The sequence below is a fragment of the Bos grunniens genome, chromosome 24 (genome assembly GCF_055505025.1).
Source record: "Bos grunniens cultivar Pamir isolate PY7600 chromosome 24, Bosgru_T2T1.0, whole genome shotgun sequence".
Lineage (NCBI taxonomy): Eukaryota > Metazoa > Chordata > Mammalia > Artiodactyla > Bovidae > Bos > Bos grunniens.
The window spans coordinates 52,897,498-52,906,746 of NC_141188.1; positions in this window are offsets into that span (position 1 = coordinate 52,897,498).

Genomic DNA, 9,249 nt, shown 5'->3' on the forward strand with positions numbered 1-9,249 from the left:
CACCTTTACTTGTTGGGAGCAAGGAAGATTGCAATAAACGTGAGTAGACTTGGGTGTTTGTCCTATTGTTACATTAACTAATTATGTAATCCCAGTTCCCTGGGCCATGGTATACGGATGAACTGTAAATGTGTATGTATATGCATATATATATATATATATATATATGCATTAGGGTTTAGAATTAAGGAGTTAAAACACTCCATCTTTCAGGTTGCTTCTAGCTCTCACTTCTAGAAGTAAGAAGTTCTTAGTTTATATTACATGAACTAGGTTATACTGAGGATCTTGTAGGATTGATGGTGACCATGATAGTGGTTCACATAATAGTTAATGGTTAACAGTTCTGCTTGAAGAGAGGAAGGGTCCTAGGGGCCTTAAGGAAAAACATAGCTAGAGGGCCATCCCCACCTCCAATTTCAAAGGACCATACTGTACTCAACATTTTCTACTCAACAGGGTGAGTAACGTCGATTGGCTGGTTTATTTTCCATGTGTTGGTTGCTTCCCCCTGGAACCGCTATGAACTTTCTGTTTGATGTGATTCTATACAGACTCTGAAGTTAGGGAGATGAGGTGAAGAAAGGGAAATGTGGAAATCCTAGATTATATTACCTGGGCCTGGCCTTATTTGCTTTGTGTATTATCAATATAGAACATTCTCTGCTAAAAGAAGATAAGTCAAGTTAAAGAAGCCTCTGTTTAACATTGTTTTCCCATTTTGGTTTTTGTGGGCCTTTTTTCTTCCCTTCTTTTGTTCTCTTTTGTGGTTTGATGACCATCTTCAGTGTTGTGTTTGGGTTACATGTTTATGTATAACTGAATTACTTTGCTGTTCACCTAAAACTAACACAACATTGTTAATCAATTATACTCCAATATAAAATGAAAAGTTTTTTCAAAAATATTAAAAGGAAGAAGCCTCTGGAGCAGTGCTCTTAAATTCTATCCATGACTTTGTCCTGTTCAAAATTTTATCATTGTCTTGTGAACGTCTGTGGAAGGGGCACTTATTATTCTTCAAGTTACTCGGACTGTTTTCCATTATCTGGCCATGCAAATATTTCAGGCCTATGGACTATGGGCAACATGTTTGTAAGATGGTCAGAGACTCTCTGCTGCTGCTGCTGCTAAGTCACTTCAGTCGTGTCCGACTCTGTGTGACCCCATAGACGACAGCCCACCAGGCTCCCCTGTCCCTGGGATCCTCCAGGCAAGAACACTGGAGTGGGTTGCCATTTCCTTCTCCAATGCATGAAAGTGAAAAGTGAAAGTGAAGTCACTCAGTCGTGTCCGACCCTCAGCGACCCCATGGACTGCAGCCCACCAGGCTCCTCCGTCCATGGGATTTTCCAGGCAGGAGTACTGGAGTGGGGTGCCATTACCTTCTCTGGAGAGACTCTCTAGTTCTTTCCTATATGACTACAGTGACCGTGGAGGGTTCACTGTTTACATGAACCAACTACAAAATGTTGAAGCCTATCCTAGCCTGGGTCCCTAAGTGACTGTAGAGGGTAGAGCCCCTAAGTCTTATTGAATGAATAATGTGAGCAAGATATAAATATTATTATATTAAGTCACTGAGATTTTACAGTTGCATAGTTACCCTAGGCTATACCATCCAAGCGAACACAAATAAATAGAAGAGTTGATATTGTAAATTATCCTTACAGACCAAAACACTTGGAAATTGCAATATTTAGGCCAAGAGTAATTCCATATGAGTATAGAGTTGCTTGATAGTAGTTCATGTAAGAAGTTATAAAAGATAAATTGCAACATACTTGTCATTTTCAAATATTTGAGTAGTTGGCATAAAGAGGTCAACTTGTTCTGAATTACCATAGAGAGGGCAGAAACAAGACCAATATGAGAAAGTTTTAAGTGATATATAGACTCAGTATAAAAAAGAGTAGTTTATCAATTTGAGCAATTCATATGTGGATAGAGATACCTTTGAAATAGTAAAATTAGGAAACATGAAATAATTATGTTGAAGCCAGATGTCCTAGAGTCAGAAATGCTATATAACAAATTTCTTAGCTGCATAAAATTTTGGTCTATAAAATATTTTCAGTGTTGAAATTCTACAATATTTTTAACATCCATAATGGTGAGATGCTCAATATGTGTGTTTTGAGGTAGGGTATGTTTTATAATTTACCTGGAAGGGGACTTGTAATAACTGATCTCCATTCCATGCATCCTTTTGTGATGATGGTATGGATGCTGTCAGTGCTGTAAGACAAAATTGCATCCATTATGATTTGGCTAGACTAAGTTGGTTATGATCAGGAAACTAGAGCCGTGATTCCCAAGTTCAGTGGCAAGACTCCTGCTCAGAAGAGATGATAATTAGACCCTCAGGTCCACACAGAGAGTCCACAGCAGAGTGAATACCTGCTCTTCATGGAGCCTTCTCAAGCTTGCTTCATCCCATCATCTCTGCAAAAATTGGCCAGGTTCACTGGGCACACTGTCTCTTCATGACAGTGTCTTTTCCCTGGATGACAATTATTTTTTTAACAGGTTGAAGTAACTACATAGTTATTTGTGTCTGGGGATAAGTGTCGCAGGCTATTTTCAGTTCAGTCCATTTCTCTCTCTTGCTATAATTGTCATACTCTTTAATGAGGCTTGAAATGCTCAAATGCCTGACCTCGGTTTCAAAGACTTTGATGCTTGATGCTTGACAAGGCAGTGTGAACCCCCTAAGCATGAAAGGCTAGAGTTCTGCTGACTCCCCACCCCCTACCCCTTACTATGTTGTTGCCTAGCTCTAGTATTGCTTTTACATTTCAGCTGGTAACTGTCTCCTCTGAATTTTCGTTGTAGCCCATAGTCAGCTTCAAAGTTTTAGTTAACTGATCTGTTTGGGAGGATGAATCAAAGCCCTCCAAAATTCTGGCAGCCTGAATTTCTGATTTCTTTCCACGTGTGTGTGTGTGTGTGTGTGTTTTCCATTTTACCTACTTCCAGTGTTTAGCACAAAGCTTTACACATAGAAAGAGCTTAGCTAATAAGCCTTTTGCCTTAGCATGGGTAGATGGAGAAATAAAAAAGCTACCTGGAATACTGTTAAGAACCAGACTGGAATTCAAAGAAGAAACTTTTGGGCACAGGTATTGGATTGGCCAAAAATTTTGTTTGAGTTTTTTTTTTCATAACATTTTTTGGAAAAAAACCAGAATGAACTTTTTGACCAACCCTATATATATATATATATACATACACACACACATACACTGTCCATTTATATGGTATAGCCCTGTTAGCAAAGAGATCTATACATTGATAGTAGTTCTATCCACTTTTCAACGTGTTGTACATTAAATACATGGTCATCATATTCATTTGTGTTCTTTTCAGGTTCTTTTTTAAAAACTGTTACTCATATTTAGCTCAGTTGGTAAAGAGTCCACCTGCAATGCACGAGACCGCAGTTCAATTCCTGGATCGGGAAGATCCACTAGAGAAGGGATAGGCTACCCACTCCAGTATTCTTGGGCTTTCCTTGTAGCTCAGATGGTAAAGAATCCACCTGCAATTCGGGAGACCTGGGTTTGATCCCTGGGTTGGGAAGATTCCCTGGAAAAGGGAAAGGCTACCCAGGCCAGTATTCTGGTCTGGAGAATTCCATGGACTAGAGTCCATGGGGTTGCAAAGAGCTGTATACAACTGAGCAGCTTTCATTTTCACTCTTATATTTAATTCAGATGATCTTGGATAGTTATTTTTCATTTTGTGACACAATAGTGTATTTAAATGACTCAGAGCAGGCAGAAAGGCTCACCCTATCTATCAAGAAGCCTCTTAAAGGTATCACCGGTTTATAGCATCAATGAAACTTGCTTCCCTCATAGCTCAGTCGGTAAAGAATCTACCTGCAATGCCAAAGACCCGGGTTCAATCCCTGGGTCAGGAAGATGCCCTGGAGGAGGAAATTGCAGCCCACTCCAGTATTCTTGCCTGGAGAATCCCATGGACAGAGGAGTCTGGCAGGCTACAGTCCATGGGATTGCAAGAGTTGGACACAACTTAGTGACATCACCACAAGACAGGGAATTAAAGGATGCGCTTAAAACAGTCAAAATTACCACAGTTTTTAAAAGTATTGGTATTTCCTTTATCTGAAAAGTAACTCATCCTCATATATATCAGACAAATGAAATATTTCTATAATTAGTAACATTTATTCCCAGCTACTGTGCCATGTGCTGTGGGTAGATACATAGAAATTAAAGTTAAGGTCTTGTCTCTTGTGGAGATTGTAAAATATAGTAAAGCCTTGATTAAGCACACTTTAGCTTCTAAAAATCATAATCAACTGTTTTCCTATTTTACTGTCTCTCAAGGGAAAGAGATGGTTCACGTGAAAGTAAATTGGTATCTTTAAATTTAGATTTAAAAAGAAGGGAAAATGGAAAAGCAGTTGTCCCTCTTGATTCCTTGAGGTTGTCATAGTCTCAGCTCTCCATCTGTCCAGTCTTCTGTCATTTCCCTTTCTCCATCTACAGTGTGAGGCAATGAGATGTGATGCTCAGATGAATTAGAGACTATAGGGCCTCTGGCTTCCAAGACCACCAAGAAAAGGTTCAGTTCCCATTACTAGTCCATTGAGTCAGAAGAATGGGCTTAACGGTTATTTGAAAGACTTTCCAGCATCAAGCACTGAACTTGTTAATTCTGAGTTGAGCAGAAAATACAGTTTATCAGAAACCCTGCTTCCTAAGCACTGACACAGGCCTGCAGTCCCCTACGTGTTTTAGCCCAGTGTGATTTGCTGCTACTGTGGATGCAAGCTGTGCAGATAATTGACCTGTGTGACTGGCAATGCCCATGCCTTCCTGGAGCAGAAGGAACAGAGGGAAAGACAGGGGATGGCAGCACTGTGTGGGTTAGGTATGTGGGTACCACTTGGTAAAGTCTTGATTATCTTTCAACTCTGCAAACGGGAAAATCATATTTCAACCTTTGTCCTCTGCAGCAAAAGAAATATTTCCATCTGGAAAAAGGAATCCTAAGAGTAACTTACTTAGTCTACTTGCTTTGCCCCGAGCAGGATGTACGTTATCCTCACTCAATGCCAACACAGATACATCCCCGCCTTCTCTCAGCTGCTCTGCATCTTATACTTCTTTAAGGTCAAGTTCAAGTTCAAGTTCCAATTTCCCCCTATCTTTGGCCTTCCTAGCCTATACACAAGGCTGTATTATCACTGTCTCCATCATCTTTGATTTTGATTCATGTTTGGAGTTGAGACTGGATTTTCTTTCTCATGACAGCTTTAAAAATGGCCTAGAGCCTCCTCTCTGTAAAATGCTTTAAATGGGACCCTCCCTAGAGGCAACCAATACTGCACAGCCCCCCTGGCCTTCTCTGGCCTAATGAGCCCTCGATTAGTGTTTGGCATTATTAAATGTCAACAGTAGGATGGCTCCCCTCTGGGAACTCAATGAGAATGGAGAGAAGTACACGATTAGAATTGAGGAACTGCACAAAATAGCTTTTATTTATTGGCAAAGGGGAGAAAAAGCTACTAAATACCATCCCGACATTCCTCTTCATCATTTTTTTGTCGACTTCTTTTTCCTCCTCGAGGGCAGCAGTTCTGTCTCTGCACGGTGTAACATGGTAACGCGACACGTATTATTTCAATAATGATAGTAATAGTGGACTTAGAAAAACACTCATTTGCCAATCATTTAAAAGGAAATTCAAGCTGCGTGGTTTCCTGCCCACCCTGTTTTGTCACCACTTTCTCTGACTTTGAGGCTGGAGAGGGTGAATCTAGCCCTCTTGGCAGGGTATTAGCGGGGGAAGTGCTTGCAATTATGGCGCGCTTCCTAGGTGCTAGGCTTGGAGGCAAACAATGTACTCTTCACAATCACCTGTGGAACAGGTATCCTTGACCAGTTTCATAGACGAGAGAATGGAGTGACAGCAGCGACTGAGCCAGGGCTAGTGCTGAGGAGTGGAGCTGGAACTTAACCCAGGGCAGCTGCTCTTTGGCAGAGACAGTGGAATGTGATGGGGGAGAGGATGAAGCCAAAGGGGATTAAGGGCCAGGGATGTCCCTCAGAGTCTTTGCCCTGTTTGGGAGCTCCTCCCTTTACCATCTGAAGACTGAGAGGTCCTGGACATTTTCATAAGGATGGAGAGGCAATCCCGGTTTCTGACTCTTCTATCTATGTGGAAAATTGAGGTTTTCGAGCAGGTTCCAACGATCTGTCCTTCCATCCAGGTGCTGCCACTGGCTGTCTAGGGGTCCTGCTTCCTCACCTGTGAAGAGGGGTCACCAGCCGTGTCCTTCCCACCCCTCGGGGTTTTAGAGAGTTACACATGTGGAGTAATGTCAAGGACACTGAGGGCCTAGCAGGGGTTTGAGATTCTGTATTAGAGATGCATTTCTAAACTACCTTGAAAAGCATAAATCTCTTTACAACTACAAGCGATTATTAAGAGCAGGGAGGTGTGATACCAGGAGGCATATAGACCAGCCAGATATAACTCCATGATTTTCTGCTTCATCTGCCTCTTGCAAAAGATTTGGGAAAAGTAGGAGAGGTTTTTTTTTTCTCCTCACATCTATGGAACATGTTTTTCTCTCCCAAGGGCCTGGAACTGACAGGGGGAGATTTGAGTAGCTCGTAGTAGACACGAAACAGGGTACAATCCTACATCTGGATCCACCATCCCTCAGTGAAGACAAATACTATGTCCTGCTTTCATATTCTGTATTTGCACTGTCCCGGCACATCTCATTCAACAATTTCAGTTATTAAATGAACATATAAGAGTGCCTCACAGAGTTATGGAACAATAAAAAAAAAATTCCCTTAATGCATTTCTAGCCTTTTCTAGAAGTAACTGGCCACATTTTCTAGACATTGAGATTATCTGGGGATTTGTTTTTTTATAAGCTGGTGTTAATTGTGTTATGCTATGATAAATATCAGAAGGAGAAGAGGGTGTCAGAGGACGAGATGACTGGATGGCATCACTGATGCAATGAACATGAACCTGGGCAAACTCCAGGAGATGGCGAGGGGCAGGGAGGCCTGGCATGCTGTGGTCCACGGGGTCGCAAAGAGTCGGATATGACTGGGTGACTGAACAGCAACAGCAATGATAAATACAGTAATTCCAAAAAGAAACAATTACATGAAATAACCTGTTGTATATTTCTTTGTACACAATGTCATTAAAAATCCATTGTGATTCATAAGATGAGAATTAACCTTTTTCTCTTCTTTCATGCACAGTAAACAATTAGAATAACTAGGAATGAGAAACCAGCATTATCACTTCTGTAATGCACAGTGGGTCCAATGGTAACCCACTCCAGAATTCTTGCCAGGAGAATCCCAAGCACAGGAGAGCCTGGCAGGGTACAGTCCCTGGGTCACAAAAAGTCAGAGACGACTGGGTGACTAACACACACATGAAATAGGGACATTCAAACAGCCTTTTATCACCCAAAATAAATGGTTAAGGAATACCTGATACCCTGTTTTCTTCTTCCTGACTTGCACATTTGGTGCCCCATTCTCAGGGAGGGAAGAGGCCCCATGTCTAAGGGACAACTCTGTACTTGGAGTGGACAAAGCAAAGATGGTCTAATGTTTCAATACCTTCCTCCCTTTACATCTTCATTCCCATATGGCCTGTCCCAAGTTCAGCGGCAGTGGAGCCAGGCCCTGTGGGGTCATGGGGTCCTATTGAGCAATCTCAGCCATTGACAAAAGCTATAAATTGGGTCCCTCTCATTTCTACTTGAGAGATGGTAATTAAACATTTATCAGCATATGCCACTGCCCCAGTCATTCCCAGCCTGCGCTTTACAGCCTGTGTGTGGATCCTGCCTCTGGAAGGTTATTCCTTGGATGACCTTGATTTAGACATGTTCTCTGTAGGTGATGCTTCAATTTCTGTCTCTCTTATGGTAAAAGAAACATAAGGTTTTAGGACGTGTACAGAACTGTATTCAAATTGTGGCTTACTATCTGTAGAATTAGAAGTTACTTGGTCTTTGTTCTTAATAGTAACATAGGACAATAATTTAACAATACCTTTCATACCAGCTGGTTGAGAGAGACTAAATACCTAAAACTCCTGCCTCGCTAACACGATGAAGTGTTAATTCTTTTCCCTAATGGTCTTCAGTTGTCTAGGGTGGTTGAGAAGCAACAGCAGAGCTTCTTTGAATCTTCACTTATTCTTTTTTTTTATTATTGAAGTATAGTTGATTTTTGATAGTTAGATCATCAAAAAAGCAGAAGAGTTCCAGAAAAGCATCTACTTCTGCTTTATTGATTACCCCAAAGCCTTTGACTGTGTGGATCATAATAAACTGTGGAAAATTCTTCAAGAGATGGGAATATCAGACCACCTTACCTGCCTCCTGTGAAATCTGTATGCAGATCAAGAAGCAACAGTTAGAACTGGACACGGAACAACAGACTGGTTCCAAATCAGGAAAGGAGTATGTCAAGCTGTATATTGTCCCCCTGCTTATTTAATTTATATGCAGGGTACATCATGCAAAATGCTGGGCTGGATGAAGCACAAGCTGGAATCAAGATTGCTGGGAGAAATAGTAATAACCTCAGATATGCAGATGGCATCACCTTTATGGCAGAAAGTGAAGAAGAACTAAAGAGCCTCTTGATGAAAGTGAAAGAGGAGAGTGAAAAAGTTGGCCTAAACTCAACATTCAGAAAACTAAGATCATGGCATCCAGTCCCATCACTTCATGGCAAATAGATGGGGAAACAATGGAAACAATGAGAGACTATTTTTGGGGGCTCCAAAATCACTGCAGATAGTGACTACAGCCATGAAATTAAAAGATGCTTGCTCCTTGGAAGGAAAGTTATGGCCAACCTAGATAGCATATTCTAAAGCAGAGACATTACTTTGCCAACAAAGGTCTGTTTAATCAAAGCTATGGTTTTTCCAGTAGTCATGTACGGATGTGAGAGTTGGACCATAAAGAAAGCAGAGCACCGAAGAATTGAGGCTTTTGAACTGTGGTGTTGGAGAAAACTCTTGAGACTCCCTTGGACTGCAAGGAGATCCAACCAGTCCATCCTAAAGGAAGTCAGTCCTGAATATTCATTGGAATAACTGATGCTAAAGCATAAACTCCAATACTTTGGCCACTTGATGCGAAGAACTGACTCATTAGAAAAGACCCCGATGCTAGGAAAGATTGAAGGTGGGAGGAGAAGGGGACAACAGAGGAGG